Below are 24368 nucleotides of genomic sequence, written 5' to 3'. Positions count from 1 at the left end.
TGGGGTTCTGTAATGAGATATAATATAGTAATTAATTTTACTAAATCCAACTACAACTTAAACCATTTTCAGGTTCGTATTATGCAGAATGTGGGTTGATATAGTTAATAAATTCATATAATCTTCTGTTGTTGCCAGCTGATATGAACACTTGATAGATATTGTATCATGGAAAACCAGGAGTGCCATGATTACACTGAAACCATGTTTGTGTTACTGCACAAATGCTGGTGTCTTCAATGCTAAGAAAGACCTCACGTTCAGAGATTTTGCTGCAAAGTATCAAGGCTTTCAACAGTGCTACTTTGATATTACCACAGTGAATAACTAAGAAGTTTAAGTCTGACACACCTTCATATTACCGGATAAAATAACTAAGTAGTATAAGTCCTGGACAGCAGTTAATGCTATTGCCTCACAGCATCTGATTCTCCAGTTTAGTTTAGTCTGGGAAGCCTTCTGTTTTGAGTCTGCACATCTTTTTGTGTCTATGTGTCTTTTTTTTCTGGCTGCTGCAGGCTTTTTTCACATCCTAGAGATGTTCAGCTGGAGAATTTGAGATCCTCTGAACTGCCTGAAGGTATGTCTGGTATGAGAAAGCATGAGTGTGCTTGTGTGTGAGAGACCAGTTTTACATCACTGTATCTTCTCTATGGTAAGAAGGTTTCTAGATCCCATGCAACCATGAACTGGATTTAACAGGTTATCAGAAAATGAAGGAATGAATAAATAAATAATGCAAGCAGATGATTACATTTTTTGCAGACATATGACATTATAGAATTATAAAGCTTTGTCTTTAAACAAGCTGTGTGCCTTTACAGCTGCAATAGTGCCCTTACCTACACATCCCGAAGTGGCTACATCTGTTAAATTATCCTTTCTAGACTTCAACTGGAATCCTTGCTGACATGTGCATGTGTAATTTCCTTCTGTGTTGATACATTCTGAAAAATTACCACAGCTTTCTGTTGTTTTGCACTCATCAACATCTGCATTTCAAAGAAAAAAAAACACTGCATATAAAACAGCAACATGTGAAGTAAATATGTTTCTTGCCAAGACCATCCTGTGCTTTTTTGTTAGTACTTTACACAGAAAGAAAAAAAAGAAAATAGTTGTTATATAAAAGGTGTCTACATGTACATCAAAGAAATAGAAAATGTTTTTAATCATGCCTGGTGACCATCAAGCACCTTCCTCTCTAGCTTGCTGCAAATATGCACCTGGTTAGTGTGCTGCATATCACCCCACTGAGGTCTCAGATTCCCCACTGGAAATTAGTCTAAGCAGCACCTATTCTGGTAGGTCACTGAAGCTGGCACCCCATGGCGAGCGGATACTTTCTCTTGACATATATCCATAGGTTAATACTAGCAAATACTGTTCAAAAGATGAAAAAGTGCCCAAAAATCACTAACACTTCACAAAATAGGCACTCAGGAAGCAATCCAACTCCAATAAAGCACTTTTATTCAGCTACATGAAGTATAAAAACATGTACATAAACGTTTCACTTATAAATGTGTTTTCGTCCTCTCCTGACTTTATCAGATAACACAATCCATGAAATCAAAGCCATTTTTATACTTGCTGAATTAAACCGTCAACCAATAGCATATTCCATTCTATAAAACATTCATATACTATATAACTTACTGTCTATAAGATTAAATACTCAAACATACTCACTTAGGCATATACATTTATATTAAATACACAGTAATAAATATTTCAATAATAAAATTCATTTAACCGTTTAAAACTTGTTATAAAACACACAATAAAATACATATATAATCTAATTATATTAAAACAGTGGTAATCAATGCTCTATCTGGTGGACAAAAAAATTGTTGCACTTTAAAGTTTAGCAGCTCTGATTTTTAAAACAGGAGCTAATGACAAATATTCATTCACGCCAGGGAATCTATTGGCTTCCAACATTATTTGCCAATATAGTTCTCTGTTTTCTATATGTAATTCCCATAGCTCTCCTCTTATATGTTTAGTCACCATTTCTAACACAAAGAAAGGAAATGTTGCTTTGTGACATACTAAACTGTGTGAAAAGGGCATTAGTGTTATTTTTATTTATATTTTTTACTTCATAAAGGTGTTAATATATTCTTCTTCTGAGCTTTCTCTCCATTTTACCCACATAGAAGCCACTACATGCTTTACATAATACTAAATAGATGAGCCCACTACTATCACATGTAGTATATTCCTTACTATTTATTATCCTATTCCTAGTTACTAATTCTACCTTCTCTCCATTGTATATATAAGGGCATTGTGAACAATGGCCACATTTAAAAGTGCCTTTCTTACTTCGTCCATAAGGGTGCACCCCTTTATTATTTCTTTCTATAATATTCTTTATATTTGAACCTTTCTTAAAAATACATTTAAATGGGGTATCAAAAATATTTAAATCTGATGTTGCAGAAAATCTTCCCCATACTTCTTCTTTCGTCTTTACTATAGCTTTAGCATCTCCTCTATAGTTAGTCACAAATGCTCATTCAAATATATTACTAGTATCCTCCTTATTATTAATTATATCTATCTCACTATAATTTTTCCCTAATATGGGGGCAAATCTATGTGCTCTATCTATAATTATTTCCTTTTTTACTTCTATTCATTTTAATGGGTATCCTCTCTGTAAGAACACTTGTTCTAAGAACTTATTTTCAACTACAAAGTCACTATTCTCAGAACATATTTGACTTCCCCTAACAAATTGTACTTTGACTAAGCTACGTGTTTGGCTGAAGGGCTGTGAACTTGTAAAAAAGAGAGATGAATTTGCATATGTATCTTTCCTATATACTGTTGATTTCAATTTTCCATTTTCTTTATGTATAGTGATATCTAGATAGTTAATTTTATCATAATGTATATTATAAGTAAACCTTAAAAAGATTGTAGTATTCATTATATAGTCATAGAATACAACAAATTTCTTCTGTATCATCCCACACTAGACAGATGTCATCCAAATATCGTTTATAGAGTTTCCAGCACTTACTATATTTTAAATTTAGAATATATTTTTTCTCCCATACTGAGAGAACAATATTAGCATATGTGGGTGCACATCCTGCACCCATTGCTACTCCTTGAATCTGCTGGAAAAACTCTCCTTCGAAATGTACATAGTTGTTAGTCAAAACAAGATCCATCAAACTTCAACATAGTCTAAAATCCATATGATTTAATGTTCTAGCATCAACCATAGCTTCTTCTAACCAAAGTAATCCCACATCATGTGGGATTGAAGAAAATAAATTATCTATGTCTATAGTAATAAACAATTCTTTCATCATAAATTTCCGATCTTATCTGTCTAATAAGATCCCATGAATCTTTTATAGTATTATTACAAGTCACAGCTAGAGACTTTAATTTAATATCCAAAAATCTAGGTAAAGGAGCTGTAGCAGAACCTTCTGCTGCTACTATCAATCGAAGGGGTGGATCTAATAGGTCTTTGTGCACTTTAGGTTTTCCAAATATACTAGGTACCTTACGTCTCTCATTATGTAGAAATTGAAATAATTTTAAATATATTGATCCCTCTAGCAGTAATTCATTCAATGTTAGAAAAATCTTTTTATAAGAACTATTACTTTCATTTAATGACACTCTGGAATATTTCATATTATCTTCCAGTATATTCATCACTTTAGATTCATAGGTTATAGTATCCATAAAGACTGTTTCCCCTCCTTTATCTGGTGCCATAATTCTTAAATTGTAATTATTCTTGATTTCATCTAGGAGAACTTTTTTCTGAATATGAAATATTTGGAACCACTTTATTTTTCTCTATTACTTTCCTTATTTCTAATTCCAGAAGGTTCTCCAGATTTTTCAACTGAGGATGCAAAGGGGGATTACAGGTACTTTTCTTTGTTAAGGGGTTGTTATGGGCCATATTATTTTCAGTATTCTTAAATAAGAGTTCCAAGTTTTTCTTCGGAATAAAGAGTTTCAAGTCTATAATTACCTTATCTATTTCTGCCTTCCTTCTGGGTATAAACTTGAAACCCTTAGAAAAAAGTTTAAAATGTACCTTTTGAGTATCTGTTGCACTATAATTATATAAAGTATAGCCCTTATATCTAACTAATGAAACTAATAAAAAATAAAAATAACACTAATGCCCTTTTCAGACACAGTTTAGTATGTCACAAAGCAAAATTTCCTTTCTTTGTGTTAGAAATGGTGACTAAAGATATAAGAGGAGGGCTATGGAAATTACATATAGAAAATAGAGAACTATATTGGAAAATATTGTTGGAAGCCATTAGATTCCCTGGCATGAATGAATATTTGTCATTAGCTGCTGTCTGCAGTGGTGCAGCGGTAGCATTGTTGCCTCACAGCAAGAGGTTCTCCCATTCAATTCTCTGCTGGAGTGTGGGGAGTGCCTTCTCTGTGGAGTCTGCATGTCCTCCTCCTGGTAGGGTGGGCGTTCGAAAGACATGCGTAAATGAGCGTGCCTTCACTGAAGGTTGAACGTCGAGCTGGCACCTCAGCGTTTGTGAAAATCTACTGCCAATCATTAGCGGACTGGAGTTCCGCTATGGCGACCCCTAACCGGGAAAAGCTGAAAGACAAACAACAACAGCTCCTGTTTTAAAAATCAGAGCTGCTAAACTTAAAGTGCAATAATTTTTTTGTTCACCAGATGGAGTATGGATTACCACTGTTTTAATATAACTAAATTATATATGTATTTTATTGTGTGTTTTATAACCAGTTTTAAAAGGTTACATGAATTTTATTAATAAAATATTTATTATTGTGTATTTAATATAAATGTATATGCTTAAGTTGTTGTTGTTGTGTCTTTCAGCTTTTCCCGGTTAGGGGTCGCCACAGCGGAACTCCGGTCCGCTAATGATTGGCAGTAGATTTTTATGTGCCGAGTTGCCAGCTCTGACGCACAACCTTCAATGAAGGTACGCCCATTCATGCATGTCTCCACACAGAAGACACTCTAGCTGAGAATCGAACGAGACAATGTCTAGCTGTGAGGCGACAACACTACCGCAGCACCACCACTGCAGATATATGCTTAAATGACTATCCCCGGGATTCATGAAGATTGCGCCAGGGGTAGCGTAGGCGGTATAACGCCAAATATGGCCGTCGAGTGATGATCCAGTTCCATGTGCACTACCGGCGTACGCCAGAACTGCGCAGCCCTTGGCTTAGGTATGCTAATCACCCCATGCACAGTGCCGCACCATGCAAATGAAGGTATATAGCAATTCATGAAGTGGTGCAGGCGTAGCGTAAGCCCACGGAAATGTAAACCAAAAAAACACAGTTTACATTTTCCCAAACAGAACATCGGAGCTATGGAAGCGGCCCAGACTCATGTATTACAAAGTTAACATATGCCAATGGCTAAATACAAAGCCAATGACATAAGAAAAGATGCACAACATCTAAAAAACAACATTTAATGTCATGTCCACAGTAACGCAAAGTACAACCGCAGGGCATGTGTGCGCAAACTGGAACACAAAGAAAATATATACGAATGTCATAAAATCGCAATGTAATACAAATCAGGATTTCACCATAATACGCAATGGTATGCATGGTACACCACAGCCAAGCTGCAAGGGTTGGTAAGGGTCTGTGACAGTGGCGCAGTAACTATGAATTTGTAGTCAATGCCATGCAAATGAGGCAGGTAATACTGAATCGCAAACGTCCCACCGGATTAAGGATGTACCATACGGCGCAGCGCTATAACACCGAGGAGTGGCTCAGAGGTATAAATGACATCAGCAGTGGGGTGTGCCACTGCAGCTGTAAGCACATTGGAGCAATGCAAATCTGGCCTGGCCATTACTAAGAAATGCTGCAGGACAGGGGTGGGGAGGTAGGTATAGAATCGTTTAGCTGAGAGCACATATGGTGCCCGAAAGTGCATGTGTACGGGGATGAAAACATGCCCGACACCCGGTAAGTGGATGCATGCGCCGTGAACCATAGCACAAACAGGAAGGTCAGGGGAAGAAAAGAAGGAAATGCCACAGTAGGGTAATTGGAGTACAACTGTGCAATTAACACCTATTAACTCACAGCGGGCAATTGACGGCAGCTGATAAGTCTGCTAGCAGAAACCTGCAAAACAGGATAGGGGAGGCATTGGATTGAAAAAGAAAGGATAACTGTCATAGCAGAGCAAAGCAAACCTTCAGTAGACTGGCAATAGAACATATTATGCAAGATAAGCCAGGTCTAGGAAAGTACAAAGGAAAGCAGGCTGCTGGATGCATGCCAGAAAATGGTAGGTGAAACGTGAAGAAATGTAAAGGGAAGGGCAAGAGGTAATCCACGGCAGCCAAATATAATTCAACACCAAAGGCACCACAATCGTAGTTCCTGTAGTAAAACACATAAGATACCCTGTAGCTAGGATCGTACATACACACCCTATGTCATCATCGGTGTTCACAGCACAATAGTATAAAGTGTGAAAGCACGCTACACACACCTGTGTATTCCCAAACTCTGCACCATAGGTGTAAACACACAGGGAACTTTTAAAATGTACATGTTGGGAGCTGCCATAGCTGTGATTCATCACCATGTGTTAGAGACTGATGGTGTTGTGGAGGATGATGCTGACAACCACCGCAGGCCCTGGAGGAGGAGAAGAGTGTTCAGACCAAGGGTAACCTACCAGGGGCTACATAATCTGGAGATAGTAGAGTGTTATAGGGTGGACAGGGACATCTTACAGCAAATAGTTGAGCTGTGCCGACCAAGCACGAGAACCAGAAACAACAGAGGGGAACCCATCCCAGTTGACACGAAGGTATGTGTAAGCTTGCGAATACTAGCCACAGGTACCTTTCAAAGGCCAACTGGAGATATAATGGGGATCTCACAGGCATCAGCATCCAGGGTACTACACCAGTTCCTGGATGCCATGTTACCACATGCCAATGAGCATATATACTTCCCCCGAACTCAGGAGGAGTTGGCCAGCAATATGCGTCACTTCCATCATCTGGCACACTACCCGGAGGTACTGAGTGTGATAGACCGCACATACATATCAAGTCACCATCCGGTGAGCATGGTAGGCGCTACATAAACCGCAAGAGATTCCACTCCATCAACTGCCAGGTCATGTGCAATGCCCAGGGCATTATCATGGATGTGTGTGCTGGCATCCCTGGAAGCTACCATGACTCCCATATCTGGCATGCCTCACAGCTGTATCAGGTATTTGTCAGGGGGAACATCCCACATGGCCACCTTGTGGGGGATGCTGGCTATGCACTGGAGCCGTGGATGATGACTCCCATCAGAAATGCACACACACCCATGCAAGAACGCCATAATGAGGCACACGCACAAACCAGAATCATCATAGAGCATGTGTTCGGGATACTGAAATCAGGCTTCCCTTGCTTGGACACATCTGGTGGAGTCTTGCAGTACTCTCCAGGCACATGTGCCCACATCTTCATAGTATGTGCCATGCTACATAATATGATTCTGCGGAAACAGCTGCAGCAGGGACAAAATGGCGAAGGCCCTCATAGCCCACCACAATTGCCAAGGCCATCACAGGCACAGAGGGATTCAGACCACAAACACCCTGTGCCAGCCCCAGTAGGCAGACGGAGGTGTGCCCAATATGCCTATGCCTTGGAAAAAGGGAACGTATAGCACATACTGACAGTGTAGGCCCCTATGGATTGACACACCTCTCCACCTGCACACACAGTAAAATGGATGGCACACACACACGACCACCTGTAAATTGTAATGTATAGGTGGCCTATTGTGTGAATCCTACAGAGGCAGCCCTCAAACATTGTACACACAACAGCTATTGGAACAAGGAATGTCAACACCTGAACAATACATGCGCCTATCAGCATATGTTGGTGCTGTGTGTATAGGTTCCTAGGTACATCGGTAGGTACATGCCCGATTGTCAGAGGCCATACACCAAATGAGGCAAACAGTGTCTGCTGTTGCCACAACATCGAGTAACCAACTGTCGCTCAGTGGAGCAGAGGCAATCACAGGATCACATGTGTGTAAGCACTGTTCTGCTACGATTCCCTGCTGCGTTAATGAGGGGCTCCACATAATGTAATCATGGATGTTGTGTCAAGGCATGGGGTGTACCCATGACAGGTATTCGTCACCCTAGCATGCTCCACCTACGGTCGTTTGAAGGTGCAGCACATTATCATGTGTGGCTCACTGTGATATACATACTCAATGCTGGAGCACATCCAGTAAACATCATATGGACATACCATTAATTGGACTCATCCATATGTAAACTAACTGAGTTACCCATGTGAGTGCAGTATGGAGTAACAGCCATAGTATACTTCACATACAAAATGCCATAACACGTGTACAAATAGCAGATGGCCAAGTGGTAAATGCAGTGACCGTTGTGCATGTTCCCAGTCTCACGTCCTGCAAGGGATGTAACGCAATCCCGAAGGCACGAATAATGCATGTCGGATGCAAGTCATCAGATCATGTTTAGCACACGTTAGCGGGAATATGCATTGCCCAGTGCTGGTAAGCGTCGTTTAAATATGACTATATGGATATGCGCGAAACAGGGCTAAGCTTCTCTGAATATCGCGCAGATCACGGTCAATGATGTCCAGTACAGGTGAAACCAGCATTATTCACCCCTGTACTAATAGCACCTGCTCTGAAGGGTAAAACGACCACTGCCAGGAGTAGAACACGCAATCATGTATACAATCACCTAACACTATGGTAGCCAAGATCTACCTATGGCAGGTGTGTAATGTGACAGGTTCAGACACAAATGTGTGGAGTCCAGGAAACAGTATACACCGACAAGTACACAATGAAAGGTGTAGTTTGCCTGTCACTTTCCCTGTCAGAGATATATATATATATATATATATGTATATATATATATATATATATATATATATATATATATATATATATATATATATATATATATATATATATATACATATATATAATACAGATAGAAAGGGTGATAGAGAGATATATGTTGATATATACGGATTCACCAATATCTGCAAATATATAGATAGGGCAACAACATTCATAAAACCTTGGAGGTACAAATAAATAGGACACTGCCAACTATGGAATGTGTCACATAACGACACGCGTAACCATGAGGCTGAAAGACTGAAAGAACACAGTACCGGAACTCTAGAACCGGGAGTAATATTATCACGATATGAAGGGACATTTAGTAACTGCTGCCGGTGTTGCGGTCCACGTAGGTACTGTGTTCAACTGTGTTTGTGATTGCCATAGTCTGTGTATGTGTGTGTTGAGGGTGCTGTGTGCGTTTCCATGTGACTGTAATGTGTGTGTGTGTGTGTCTGCATCGTGTGTCTGTTAGTGCCAACTCGGAGGTAGATCATTACGGTAGGTGTGGTTATAGCTAGCCGTAGGCATACGGTTACCACCATCCCACATTAGGAGGGACAGCCCCTCCCTGGGCAGTTGTGTCCTGACATAAAACATTACAAAGGGCAACTGTCCGAGACTGTAGGACATTATTATGTCCCATATATTATGTAATAGTTGCATTAAACAGTTATGCCTGTATGTAAGAAACGTAAATGTTACATGCAATATGATAAGTAGCCAAAGTCCTACAACAATAAGTATGTATTGAGGATAAAAGTATGTGCTATCCTGTGTACTGACCGTGGGTATGTGTCGGCCTGTAAACACCGATGTGTGTCCCGCAAGTGTCCCACAATGTCCATTTGAAAAGGTGGCAACCCATGCCAAAGAGGTTCAGTTACCAACACAACTGCAATGACTGCAAATATCTGGGACATAAATACACGGGACAGCTGTCATTTAGTAACATCCCTTTACATATCGCTGTAATTCCGGAGGTATGGAAGTATCAACCTCACCTGCATACTATATAGAAACCAATTAACAACGGCCTAATGTATAATCCTGTAACAAGAGTCTACTAACCGATAGCTCTTTAATTAGGGAAGGAGCACACACACATGTATGGAATATGTAGAAATGCAAGCCCCACAAACCTGTATATGCTACGTACACCCACCTACATCCCCCACACACGAAACTATAGCAATACAGACTGTAATTACAGCACAAACATCCAGTCAGTCAATTACATCTGCAGAAGCATTAACATACCTTGTGAGAGACACATTTAAAGGCGCCATGTGAAATCGTAGCCGTTGTATAATGGAACAAATGGCAATGTTACAGGTTTTGTTTGCAATAGTCCCTTATCAGACGGTTGGGATGACAGGTACACTCACATGTAGAACCACACACTCTAGCCGTCACACACAATCCACGGGGGACATGAATCCAAACTATACGTGTCTCTACACATAGCAGTTGCAATTACACACAACAAAACACAATACAGGCCGTCTCCCCGAAGGTAAGGCAAATGGGCAACGTCCAAGTGGAGAATTCAATTATACCCCACTGTTGCCGCGTAACTGGCAAATGGAGTAGCTGGACAGCTGATGTGCAAGTAATAATTCACTCAGGAACACCAATTGGCGGCAGAAAACTACATGTTACAGGTATCGACGAATATAAGGATGACTTGCCAGACATTCAAACTGTATGCTCATACCAGTGTAAGAGAGATAGTTACGAAAGTCCGGAATGATAACAAGGTATGTAGAACACTCGGTATGTAAGTGTATGTATAGCCTGTTTTGTATTAATTATGTTAGTGTATGTATAGCCTGTTTTGTATTAATTAAAAGTGTCTGCAATGCATAAAGTGGGAAAAGGTATTATGTAGTGATGTCTTGCTGAGCATAGTAACGCTTGTAGAAATTGTGTGTCCTGCAGTGGGCCACAAGGTAAACATCACAGACATCACAAGGGATGCTACATGAGGGCTTTAAACAGAACAATTCCATACCACCCGCTGTCAGTGGTAGGGTATGTCCAACAAGTACGTGCCATAGCAGGGGATAGTATATGTTGATATACTGTCACAGTAGGCATGTGTATGGGCATATAAGGACAATGACATGTCTAAGGTGGTCCCGCTGTGCAAGTATGCTTTGCATTATGGGATACTATGTAAAATATGTGTAATGTACAGTATTGTAGGTAGATATGTCAGATATTCTACACAGCATAACAGGCATATCATACATACCAAAGGTATTGTCTATTGGCATGTACAATATACAATAACAGGATACATATGGCTTGTAGTCACGGGACACTGTAATAGCATGATAGATAATCTAAATGGAAGGGTTACTCAATTAACCATGCACAAAGGACATGTAATAACTTCACAGGTTCATAGTGGGGTACTACGCAGTCTGGCAAGTCTATGTGTAAGCACAACTACAGTGTTCACATCAGCGGCACCTCTCTAGGGTAGTGTCCTGTCTGTGAACAGCAGAGCCATGTGTTACCTCCACCTCTGCACAGTACAGCCACTGCAGTCTGTGATGTACATAGAAATCGTGTTCCAAAGCATGGTGAGTGTCTGGTTTGGGAATGTAACCCTCAAGCACATCCTACATTCATCGTTGCATGTGTGCACATATCCATGAGCATGTTGCTCAGAGTGGCTTTTGCTTATGTCGCTTATGTGAAGTATATCCATGAATATTGTTGTGGACATGGGCCCTGTCTGTTCAGCAGAGGTCACCCCTGAGTATGTAGTATGCAAATGTGTACAGACGTGGTGTCTGTAGTTCTGCCACATACTTCAACCATCGGAGCTCAATAAACGTCATGGCGTGTTAATGTTGTGGTTTGTAAAGCCGTAGCTGTTGTGTAAGGTACACCCTAAATGGGGTGTTGTACCCTTGAATGTGTGTATACGTCTGGAGTTCAGAAGTACAATGGGTGCCTATGTTCCAGCTACAAACCCAGTACAGATAAGTGTGGCCACGTAGAAGGATATCCACTCCACAGTGGCAATATGGTTATCAAAGGAGTGGGTGCGACATACGTGTGTACTACGATCATGTAGAGTGTGACATGTATGTAGGGGACTACCACCTATGTGATAGTCAGTGCGTGAATGGTGTAATGCGAAGGGGATGTTCATGCACCTTGTGTCATGCAGCTTGAGGCCATGATATTGATATCAGGTATCCGTCACAGTGACACCCTTATGGAGGGAGTCAGTATCAGCTGGTGGATCAATCATGGCACTTTGTATGCAGTTGTCTGTAAAGCTAGGCAGGGAAAGTCCCTCTGTGCTAACCTGTACCTCAGGGAAGCATATACCAAACATGAGGGGCCCTATGACTGAGGACAGTGGTATGCCAAGTGTAACTGAAATAAAGTAGGTACTATGGTATGCTACCCTCATTGTGCGTGTCCTGTCCGTGAGACACTTTGCATAACATCCTGAGACATAGGGGTTGATGTGCAGGTGGATATGTATGTTGTCAATACCAGAATGGAGAACGGTGCTGAAAGGCAATGAGAGGACAATGTAGGCTGTGTGGACCCCCTTACCATCATCAACTACCCTGGTAACTGTATGAAAGGAGTCCAACAGATGTAGGAGCCATGCTCTGGCCCTAACAAGTCCAACCTGGGTGGCATCAAAGGACCGGAGCCCACCCATGTCTCTGTGAATGACTTCCATGATGATGTGCCCCATAGCCTTGCAGAACAGTCCAGTCAGGTGTGTAGGGCAATAGTCCCCCTCGTGCACTGTGGCACCACCTGTGTGGAGTGTGATAACTGTTGTTGTGTGCCATTCAGGGGCCACAATGTCTGATACAAGGCTATTACTGAATATGGTGGCCAAGTGGGGAGACATGTCATTCAGAGGTTTGTGTAAATCACAGCCTGGGATGTTGGACGGCCACATGGGGCCAGTGTTCCAGGCCATATAGAGTGCAGGTTAGTACTGTGTAGGTGTGACCGCAGGGACACCGCAATGTTCCTGCATGGATTGTGGCCCGGTCGGGAGTGAGAGGGTGTAATGTTAGCATTGAACCCATCCGCCAGCATGTTGCCAACATCACCTGGTTCTGTAATGTTCCTGAGTAACTGTTGCATGTCAGAGCAGATGTGGGTATTGCCATTGACTACTGACATACCTCCATAATGCCTTGTGGTACACCCTGGAATGTGTCGCAGTAATGTTTACATAGCTAGTTTCGGAGTATGTGATGAAGGATCCTGTAGCCCTACTGAGGCTGACCAGTGAGCTACCCCACCCATGGGATTGTACTCCACTTTACAACAGCCTCCACCTGTTGTTGTAAATTATGTCCATGGAACTGGACACCCATTATCTGGTGGGTACCATCATGGCTCTGTGTGGAATAGCATGATCCATGCAATCATGTAAGTGCTAATGAAGTGCACTGGGGTATGTTTCAGTGTTTGTATGTGCATTGTCTATCTGCACGGGTGTCATGACGTTAACTACTGCTGTCATAAGACGTCTGTATTAGGCGTTATAGTACTCTTGTACTGTGTATGCCGTGAAGGGTGTGGTGCCGGAATGTGGATAACAAGGGTGATTAACATATGTTCAGAATCCACCAATGAGGGGATAACCACAGGTGTGGAACACCAGTCACATGTTGGTAGTGTCCATGTCAAGGATATTGTTGGTCTTGGAGGTGGTGTTTATGGGTTGATCCAGCCGAGTGGAGGTTATGAATCCCGGACAGCGTTGGCCTAATGTGTCGGTACATGAGTGGCTATCCCAGTTAAGTGTGGGGTAGTGTCAGTCTCACATCAGTAGTACCTGTCTGAGCCCTACTGTCCAGTACACCATGAAATGAGGTCTGGTAACCGTGGGGTATGTTGTTGAATCCGTAGCTTGTTACAATGTGTATAGCAGTTCTGGCCACAGTTAGTTGCACATGGAGCACCTCTGATGCATTGTGCTAAGTAACTAGCCAGGATGTGTGTATAACATAGTGGAATATGGGAACACCTCAGCCGTGGGTGTGCTGGTCCAGGTTACATGACTGAAAGGTATGGTCTGTGTATAACCTGTCATTGCAGGTGTGCTCTGCAGAGCCTAGAGGCAGGACCCAGTCACTGCAGAGATATTGAAGTGGTCCATTAAAATGAGTGCCTTGCTTGCGTGCGTCAGAGATGCAGATGTCAAGCATTGTGTCACATGACCCCTTGTTTTGCTTGCCTGTTCCCATTCTGGTGGTGAATGTTATTGGAAACTGTGCAAGACAGGCAGTATAGAACCAGCAAGAGCCTTACATGTTATCTGTACTCCCAGGGCAGACAGGTGCAGGTCATCTGTGCCAAAGCATCGTGTTTTGTTGACCATGTCAGTCAAAGCGGACGATACCAGATGCCTGTGGAATGACAGCAGAAGCATAGGCTACTGTTGAAGTGACACAGTCAGTCGTTGTACAGTGGTATCAGGTCCGGATGAATGCATAATACTCCCCAGGGCTTGGCCCATACCTTCAGGGCTACAAGACCGGTGAGCTATTGCATGTCCCTACACACGTAGTCTGTGAAGTTGCATCTCAGGGCAGTCACACTAACATGGAGAATGACAGTCAAATTGTACCTGGTGAGGTGTGGCATGGGTGCATAGGTTATGTTGCAGAACCAGTTACCCGACAGCAAGATGTAAGCGACTATCGCCTTGTGTAGCCTGCCGAGTCGAACATCCGTGTGCCCGCCTACAGAGTCACCTATGACAGGTGTGTTGTGTATGTTATAACACCCTATTGGCTGTATGTGATGGGCACACATGAGTCTGTGGGCAATAAGTTATTGTTGTTGTGTTTGGTGATGGGGGCTGCCTTTGGTGCCTACACAGAGTATGGAGAGGTACTGCACAAGTTGTACTCATATGTGTGGCCTGTGGTGGTGGAGATCTTGTGAGACTATGTGATGAGTGGGGTGTGTTGCGAATGTTACACATCCCCACATGATTGTCAAGTGCAGTCAGGGTTGGTGACAGCATTACCCCCAGCAAAGCTGCATATGTGCATCTCCCACAGACTTTAGTGTCGTATGTTGGGAGGTGAGCATTGACTGTGTACATGAGACAATTGCTCTACTAACACATGTACACTATATTTATCATATAGACAGGCAATAGCACTGGTACGTAACAGTTGGACATGCCTGTATATACAACCATGTCTCACAAGCTATGTGAGTTATGTGAGTACAACAGCTGTTGTACTGTAAGCAAGCTAGAAATGTAAGGACAGACAGTGTACTTGTGAGAAAAGATGTGGAATGGGTGCTATATTAATCAGTAGCTTATGAAGTGCTCACAAGTTCTGAACAAGTGCTGAGCATGAAAATACAATACAGATAGGGTGTTGGATAATATCAACCCACAAGTGGTGACGACAGTCATAATTGGTGGCACCGCACTATATCCCTGCTAAGTATGGTCTGCAAGTCCATGAACCATTATCAATGTAGATGTTAGCAGTATAGATGTACATGACAGTACATATGTTTGACTACATATACCTTCATATGTCACAGGAGTGTTCTACCAGTGACCTGTTGACAGAATCAACACTACAAAAGGTGCCAGACTGACATGTGCATATCACACCAGTGCCAGCTACAGTAAAACAGGGTTAATGTGTAGTACTCCACCCTCATTGTAGCCCATACTACACAGACAAATATGAGGCATCTGTGTATGTAAGGATGTGAATGGCCATGACCTATGAGCAATAGCTGTCTCAGTGTTGTGAACAACATACAGAATGGGCTTTGTGGGTGAGGTGTGTGACATATGTGCACATTCTGACAGATGATATCAGCATTGTCACCACTAGGTGAATATCCCTGTACCCATTAACTACCACCTAGGCTGCGGTCAACATTATGGACACTGTCTAAGGGATGGTGCTGTGCAGTTCACCTCCCTGAGTTGGTGACGTCTCCAGGCCACTTAGGTAGTCATACGAGGTACCCATGTCAAGACAGGGTGGCATCCATGAGCATGGAGATCATTGGACAGGCATACACAGCACTCGGGTGACCAATATTGGATCACACATCACCTTTAAGGGGTATTGGCCATGCGTGGATGGGTGATACCAGCCTTCACAATCCTCACCTCCACTATGCAGCATGCTGTCTACCTTGCATAAAGACATGTGCTGCACTATGATGTTGGACATGCTACATGTCCATATCCTGATCTGAAAGACATACGTCATGGACAGCCACCGTCCTACTACTAGGATCACCACATGCTGGACAGATCCCTGAGCCATACATGTGACATACTCCTGCCATACCATGCAACCCTGTCCATCAAAGCTGCACATATCATCTCTGTCATACATGGTGTGATGGTCGCATGGTAGATGTACTATCAACTGTCTGGATCAGTAATGTGGCACTGATGCACTTCGCTGTGGCAAAATGGCTGTCAGATATAGCTAGGAAACCTTGTCCGTACATACTATAGTTGATAACCATCCCTGCGAATGATGTCCGACTAGCCATTGTCCCATGTCTATCACATGTGCAACACAGGCGATCCGTGGCAGGATGTTGAACAGCTGTACAGTGCTGTGTAGATGTATATGGCTAAACACATGCATGTAAAGGTATCCATGCATATTTGTGCACTGTCACTGCTCAAGTCCATTAAGGGAGTGTATGTGTTGATATCTGACATATACACAGCATCAATGTCAACAGCATTACCATGGACACATCCAGGCATGTGCTGATAGGTAAGAACACCGGTGCAGGCAAACAGACATGCCCACATCAAGACAGCATTCACATGGAGTATGAACAATGTAATGAGGTGACACACATATATGTTGATAGCCAATGCATAACGGGTGTTACATGTGTGTGACACAAACATGTCAGTCGTGTCAGTGTCATGATGATTTGCAAAGATAACTGTGCAGATGTACTAGATTTACTAGAAATGTATGTGCAGCAGTATCTCTGTACATCTCTGATACTGTGACCTGTCACCATCATTATGTCTTACAGATAATGCCTCGTATACGCCTGCCAGTGTACAGCCGCCAGGAGGATGATGTCCTCATCCCGTACCTCCATGAGAACTACGAGGTGTTGTTCAGCCATGTGCCACAGCATGCCCAGCAGTGTGACGACCTGTGGCAGGATCTTTGCAGGAGGGTGAATGATGTGGGGGGCCATAACCGCACCTACCAGCAGGTGCGCAGACACTGCACTGACTTGATACGACATGCAAAACAGCATGCCACTGCAATCGCCAGGGAACAAGGTGGAACAGGTGGTGGGCCACCAACCCAGCCCCCACTCACACACACCGAGGAGCTACTGGCCAGTCTGGGGACACCCTCAGAACAGCATCCACAAACAGTAGCTGCCATCGTGGAGGTGGGTGTCTCACAACCAATGAGCCTGGAGTTGCCTGGTAAGTCAGTACTGCACATATGGCTAATATATCCCATTTAGTTGAATGTGTCACTGTACATTATGTAATGTAACATCGTATGCAAGGTATGTTGACACACATGCTGCATACTACAGTATGCTACCCTGTGTATGCACACATGTGCATACTATATGCTATTGTACAGGTGAATGTGTTAGCATGCACAGTGCACCCTGTGGCTGTCATACAGTCATGGATAATGTTCAAACTGCTGTGTCACCCCTATACAGGTACCTCTGGCATGCCGCACAGACATCAGTCTGTTGTAGATGAGACTGTCATCAGTATCAGGCATGGTAAAGCATAGATCTATTTGCCATGTGGCCAGTTAACACTTGTACACTTGATGTTCGGTCCACTCACGATATACAGGTCGCATCACTCATCATTCACACTGGCCACCCATGTGCAATATACACAAACGAAATGATACACTGACATGAAACCACAGCATTTGTCATTGCTACATGTGTGGACAGCTGGGCATACAATGGTGGAGGTGTTGTACAATGTAGGCATATGTACTATACAGTGGAACAACACGTGTGGTACGCAAACAGTACCACACAGTGAGCTGTGATATGGGCAGCCCACAGGAGTCACCATTGTGTTATATGCCCCTGCAATGGGTGCACACATTGTGATGTGCCATCTGACATGTCCCAGACACGTAGTGTTCTGGCTGCAATATTGTCACACTATCCCATAACCTATACTCCACATACTAAACATACAACCTGTTGTCTGCATAGCCCTGTGGATGGTGACATATCTGACATCTATGGGTGTATGTCATATGGGACAACACAGACATGTGAGATAGACGGCCATCGCACACATTTGGCCAACACATGTGCACACATGGCCATGGGGGATGGCCAGAGACACGTAGTCACACAGTAGATGTGATGTGTATACACCCTGTTGCACATTGTCCAGACATGGTCCAATTATAGCCTTAGTTGACTGATTATACAGTTGATGTGGTACACTGGACATCCTAAAAGCCTGTGCACAGCTAGTGGAGGTGTCACTGAAGTCTACCATATAAGATGTGTTGAACATCATGACTGTGTCATAGCATGACAGTAGTCACCTGTACAGCTTCCACAGATATTGACACCACATCAGGCCACAGATACTGTACAGTTCCCTTGCTGCTGTAGGATGTCACCGTTAGCTGTGCACCTCGTGTGTGTGGTACATCAATGTCATGTGGGACATGGTGAATTGACTTGACAAGTCTGCTATGTGTGGACATGGTTACCAGGCAGCTAAGACTCTGTAGTAGTTGTGCAGGGGGTGTCATCTGTACATCCTCCAGTGACCTGTCACATGACACAGCATGGTTTGGTGTGTATACACCTCAGCATCATGGGTCACAATCCACAGTTATGTCATGGGTATGCATGCAGTTATGGCTATGCAATGTGTACATATTATGCACTGTATAGCAATATAGATGCCTCATGATGCCATGCAATGGCACAGTGTCTGTACTTCACACTGTATAGCACTGTAGACGGCTCACACTACCCTTTCATGCTCATGCACATTTACTAAACATGCATTCTATCTGTAGGGCATACAGACAACACCGCAATGTGATGCCCATTACGACACTGTACATGTGACAGGACACCATTGTGTCAGACATGTATGCATATTAATGCACACGTCAGCAGATTACATGTCAAGGTCACGTCAGCCATGTGTACTGTTATCCTGTTCTGGTCCACATGGTGTATCATGGGGATGCATGCATACTACCATGATTGTGTGAACTGCATGGCTACTGATATGACACCTGCTTGCTGTAGTGTGCACCCCAGGGAGGTATGCTAACTAACACTATTAATGTCTGAGCTGCATGCCGTCTGCTGTATCACAGGCATGCTGCATGCCGTCTGTCAAATCACATGCATGGTGTGTCTGTGTGTGTCTGTGTGTGTCTATTGTAATTTAGAGTCTTTCTTTGCATTCACAGGTGATGTAGGTGCATTACCCTCCTGCGGTCCATCTGATGTTAGTGTCCCCACAGATACTAGCAGTGATGAACATATGCATGAGGTACAGGCAGGGTTGTCAGAGGCTTGTAATTGACTCAGCACAGCTTCTTGTGGTGTCCTGCAGAGTTCTACAAGCAGCAGCGGGTGAAAGAGTGACTTTCCATTGATTTATAAGTATTTTTTTGGCTTTTTATCCCCGACTGCATTTGCTCGCCGAAAAGCGAGTCTCTATAACTAAATAAGCTCTGCAAAGTTGATTTACTGCATTACTGTTTGTTTTCCTGAACTTTTTGCACTTTTAAAGTTTGTTTTGGCCTAAATTAACTGGTAGGCTACACACTCAAGTGCGCTAGCCGATTTAAAGCATTTACTGTTGTTACTCTATCTATTTTCTGTTACTTTGTGAGAAAAACAAAAAATATATATATATATATATATATCCTTGTTTCCCGCCTTTACTGAACTAGAATAGTCCAGTCTTCAGATATTGCTGATCGCTAGGCTGTGTCATAGTTCCTGTGTTGCCCATATCCTTGTTTGGATAGGAGGAAGCTTCTTTGTTCACCAGTGGGAATGGGGAGCTCTGAGCAGCCTATCTGTCCCTTAAGGAGTTCCAGCCCAGTAACTTGTAGCTTATTGGCCGTTTTGGGCCATTTCCTAGCTCTTTCTAACCCCCTGCTATAAAGCCCGCTTTAGCGGGCTTTTGTGTGAATTTGCGCACAGCGCAGCATCGGGCAGCGCCACTTAATCAGGTGTAAACTATTCCCGGCTCCACAAAGGCTGCTCTTCATTTTTTCCCTTGGAACTGTTCTAACTCTCAATCTAAACATTCTATTCTCAATCTAAAAACCCTGCACTTGCTCCCATAAGCATTTTATATAAGTTAAGCACTTTTTAACAAAAAAAAAAAAAGCACTACATCCTCCTAAAATCCCATTGAGTACCCTATCCCCTATAGGTCCTTTCTGATTCAGTTACAAAGCAGTCCCTTATACTATTCTGGCATGTTGAAGGGTCAGTTGCTGGCTTCCTCTCCAGTTCAGCTAGCGTCCCTAGCGAAGCAACGTGGCTTGTCGAGCATGTCATCCCAGGCTGACAGACACTGGATCCCCTTTGAATGACACCAAAATTTTAGCCAATTGTTAAAATTGATCATTTTGTCTTTGTACTGTGGCTTCATTCTAGGTGAGGGTAAGATGCTGCTCAAGGTCAGGGTCATACCAGCCTGGGCTACATGATCAGAGAGCTCCTCTATGTCCCTTTTCATGTAGTCCAGGGAGGTACGTCTCAGGTCATTCACACCAGCATGTACAATGACCGAGTCATATTTGTATTTGCTTTGGAGTGACCTGAGTGCTTGCGTTATGTGGCGGATCCTAGCACCCGACAGGCAGCTCACTGTGACCTTCTCTTTATTCAGCCTGGTGAGTGGGACGTCAGTGTGTCTGACAATAGAGTCACCTATAACAAGAGTATCAGGTGTGTTATTCAGCCTTAAGGGCTGTGGCTGCTTGGCACACTGACTTTGTGGGTTATGTGTTGTGTGTGTTTTGTTTTGAGGTAGCGTTTGCTTGGATGTCTGCTTTGGAGGTCTCTGTTGCTTAGGTAGATTTTTATTTAGAGCCTCCGAGTATGTTTTTGTGTATTTATGTGTTTGGTTCGCTGATGTGGTGGGACTATGTGATACTGGAATTGTGTTGTGTGAGGTTACCTTCTCCTCCTGACTGGTTACACCAGTTTTGAGATGAGAGAGCTCAGCCTCCAGTTTGGCTCAATAGTTGCATCTCTCACATATATTTGAACCTGTTTGGAAGAGGAGAGGGTTGTCCGTGTACATGAGACAGTTGTAACATTGCCTCAAAATTCCCAGATTCACCAGCTGGACTGGAGAGGAAACCATTGACTGACCTTTGGACATGCTAGAGTAATAGGGAAACTGAATTTAAGACGGACCAATAGAGGACAGGGTAATCGTAGAGATTATAAGAGTAAGTAGTGCTTATGGTTTAATAGTGCTAACTTGTAGGATTACTTAATTGGACCAGTGAAGGACCTTAGAATGAGAATATGGTGTTTAAATTGAGAGATAGAGCAGTTCTAAGGGAAAAAGTGAAGAGCAGACTTTGTGGAGCCAGGAATAGTTTAAACCCAATTAGGTGTTGCTGCCCACTGTTGCGCTATGCACAAAAACGCGCAAAACCGTGCAAAAGAGGGTTTTAAGAAAGGAAGATGAAGGAGTTTTGGAATTGACCCAGAATGGCCAATAAAACTACAGTTTCAAGTCAGTAACCACTCCCACGGGGGCAGAAAGGCTGCTCAATGTTTTTCACTGCCACTGATCAACAGAGAGACTTTCCTTTAGCCCAAGCAAAAAATGGCCTCACAGAAACTTACAAACAGTTCAAGAACAGCAAGCCTGTAAATGAACTTTTTTAAATCTCAGAAAAGTGGGAAAAAAGCAAGATTTTTTTGTTTTTGTTTTTCAGAGATAGCAGAGGTTAACAAGTATCAGCAAGTTATAACAGTGCAGTAAATGACCCCACACAAGAGTGCTAGGCCAAAGACAGATAAAATGCAAGTTTTGAGAAAAACGATTTTAAAAATAAGTGCAAACAGGAAATTCAGTAAACAGCTCTAGGTTGTGCTCTAAATACAGTTACTAATGCAGAAATCAAATTTAACAAGCCAGAAAATGCTCAAAATAGGCAGCTATGCAGAAAAACTTAGCAAATAAACAGAGGAAAAATACTTAAAGTCTCAAAAGTGGCTCCTTTCTTCTCTCAGCGTTTTCTCCTCTTGGTGGGTGCTTCCCCAACAGCCAACAAGCCTGAAAAGACGCCAAAACCACGAGGCAACCAGGTTTTAAGAGAGGAAGATGAAGGAGTTTTGGAATTGACCCAGAATGGCCAATAAAACTACAGTTTCAAGTCAGTAACCACTCCACGGGGCAGAAAGGCTGCTCAATGTTTCTCACTGCCACTGATCAACAGAGAGACTTTCCTTTAGCCCAAGCTAAAAATGGCCTCACAGAAACTTACAAACAGTTCAAGAACAGCAAGCCTGTAAATGAACTTTTTAAATCTCAGAAAAGTGGGAAAAGCAAGATTTTTGTTTTTTGTTTTTCAGAGATAGCAGAGGTTAACAAGTATCAGCAAGTTATAACAGTGCAGTAAATGACCCCACACAAGAGTGCTAGGCCAAAGACAGATAAAATGCAAGTTTTGAGAAAAAAACGATTTTAAAAATAAGTGCAAACAGGAAATTCAGTAAACAGCTCTAGGTTGTGCTCTAAATACAGTTACTAATGCAGAAATCAAATTTAACAAGCCAGAAAATGCTCAAAATAGGCGGCTATGCAGAAAAACTTAGCAAATAAACAGAGGAAAAATACTTAAAGTCTCAAAAGTGGCTCCCTTCTTCTCTCAGCGTTTTCTCCTCTTGGTGGTATCACCAGACGCATGGTATCACCAGACGCATGTTCCAGACTGTAATGGAGGCACGTGCTGAACGGCAGAACAGAGAAGGGCAGAGGCTGCAGAGGGCTGCTATCCGTACCCTAAACGACAACATCCAGGCATTGGCAAATGCTCAACAGCAGATTGCTGATGTTCTGGACAGGCGATTGGGTGACATGGTCGGAATCCTTGACTGTGGTATGGCAATCCGCGAGCGTAAGCTGTCTGAGCTAGAACATCTGGTAGGAGTGAGGCATAGGCCATGTGGACGTAGGCCAGCTACACCACCTAGTGCAGGTGAACGTGAGTGTGCCACCTCACATGCCCGCTCCCATAGTGCCGATAGCAGTAGCAGTGCAGCTGGTGCTGTGCTGTCCACACCAGGACACAGCAGGCCATGTGAACGTGGCCCTGGACATTCCCAGTGGGACACGGTTCCAGAGGACATGTGTCGTCGGACAGTAGCCAATCTGTACCTCTGCCTGGTAGTGCCCGTGCAACCCCTGGCAGGCACAGGTCAGTGAGCTGTACAATCTGGTCTGTACAATCTGGAGCTGTCAATAATACCCCTGTGTAGGCCTCACAAAAGGCAGAACTGTGTGCACACATACACACACACAGCAAACACATCTGTAGGGCACCACAACACCCACATGCATACTGAACAGACATGTCCAATCATATCACCGGCCCTTACCCACACACATGATGTCATCCATTGGTGCAGCCTATGCCCCTGGCAAACATTATCACCCTGTGCATATGATGAAGCCTGTGCCGCATCCCTGTCATCCACACCATTGGTGCAGGGCCATGCTCAAATGGTCTGATGCACAGGGTGAACAGAATAGTGGGAGAAGTGTATATTACATTAGTTGTGTAAGAATAGTGAGAGAAGTGTATATTACATTAGTTGTGTACTGTTAACCCGCACCAGACATACCATGCAGTACAGGTTTAGCATGCATTGTTATATGTTCACAGTATGTGTCTCGGTAACAACAGTAACAGCATGTTGGTAATGATGCCCTGGTTCCCTCCTTATGGTCTACTTGTATGTGCCTACAGGTAGCAGTGTTGGCAGTCTCCCATGTGTAACTGTGGAGTACTCACAGGCACGTATGGCAATACCAGCATGCTATACGTAGCCTCAACCTGACTGTTGGAAAGGCTAACATACCACAGATGTCCACACATATACTGATCCAGAAGCATGTGGGCAGTTTAATAGGCTACAGTGGCTAGAGACGTGACATCCATACCAGGTCACATCACAGGTATATTGACATGGTGCAGGGGTTGTACATGGCAGTCCAGCCGATGATAACATTAGAGGCCACTTGATAGCATGAGGCCTCACTGTGTAGCAGTAATACCCTGTCACATTACAGGAACATGCCCACACTCATGGAGTCAACAACACTATAATGCACACCCCATAGTGTTGAG

The sequence above is a fragment of the Protopterus annectens genome, chromosome 9.part0 (assembly GCF_019279795.1).
Source record: "Protopterus annectens isolate FY-2018-M chromosome 9.part0, PAN1.0, whole genome shotgun sequence".
NCBI classification, from domain to species: domain Eukaryota; kingdom Metazoa; phylum Chordata; order Ceratodontiformes; family Protopteridae; genus Protopterus; species Protopterus annectens.
The sequence above is the reverse complement of the archived record's forward strand: the minus strand, read 5'-3'. Positions refer to the sequence as shown.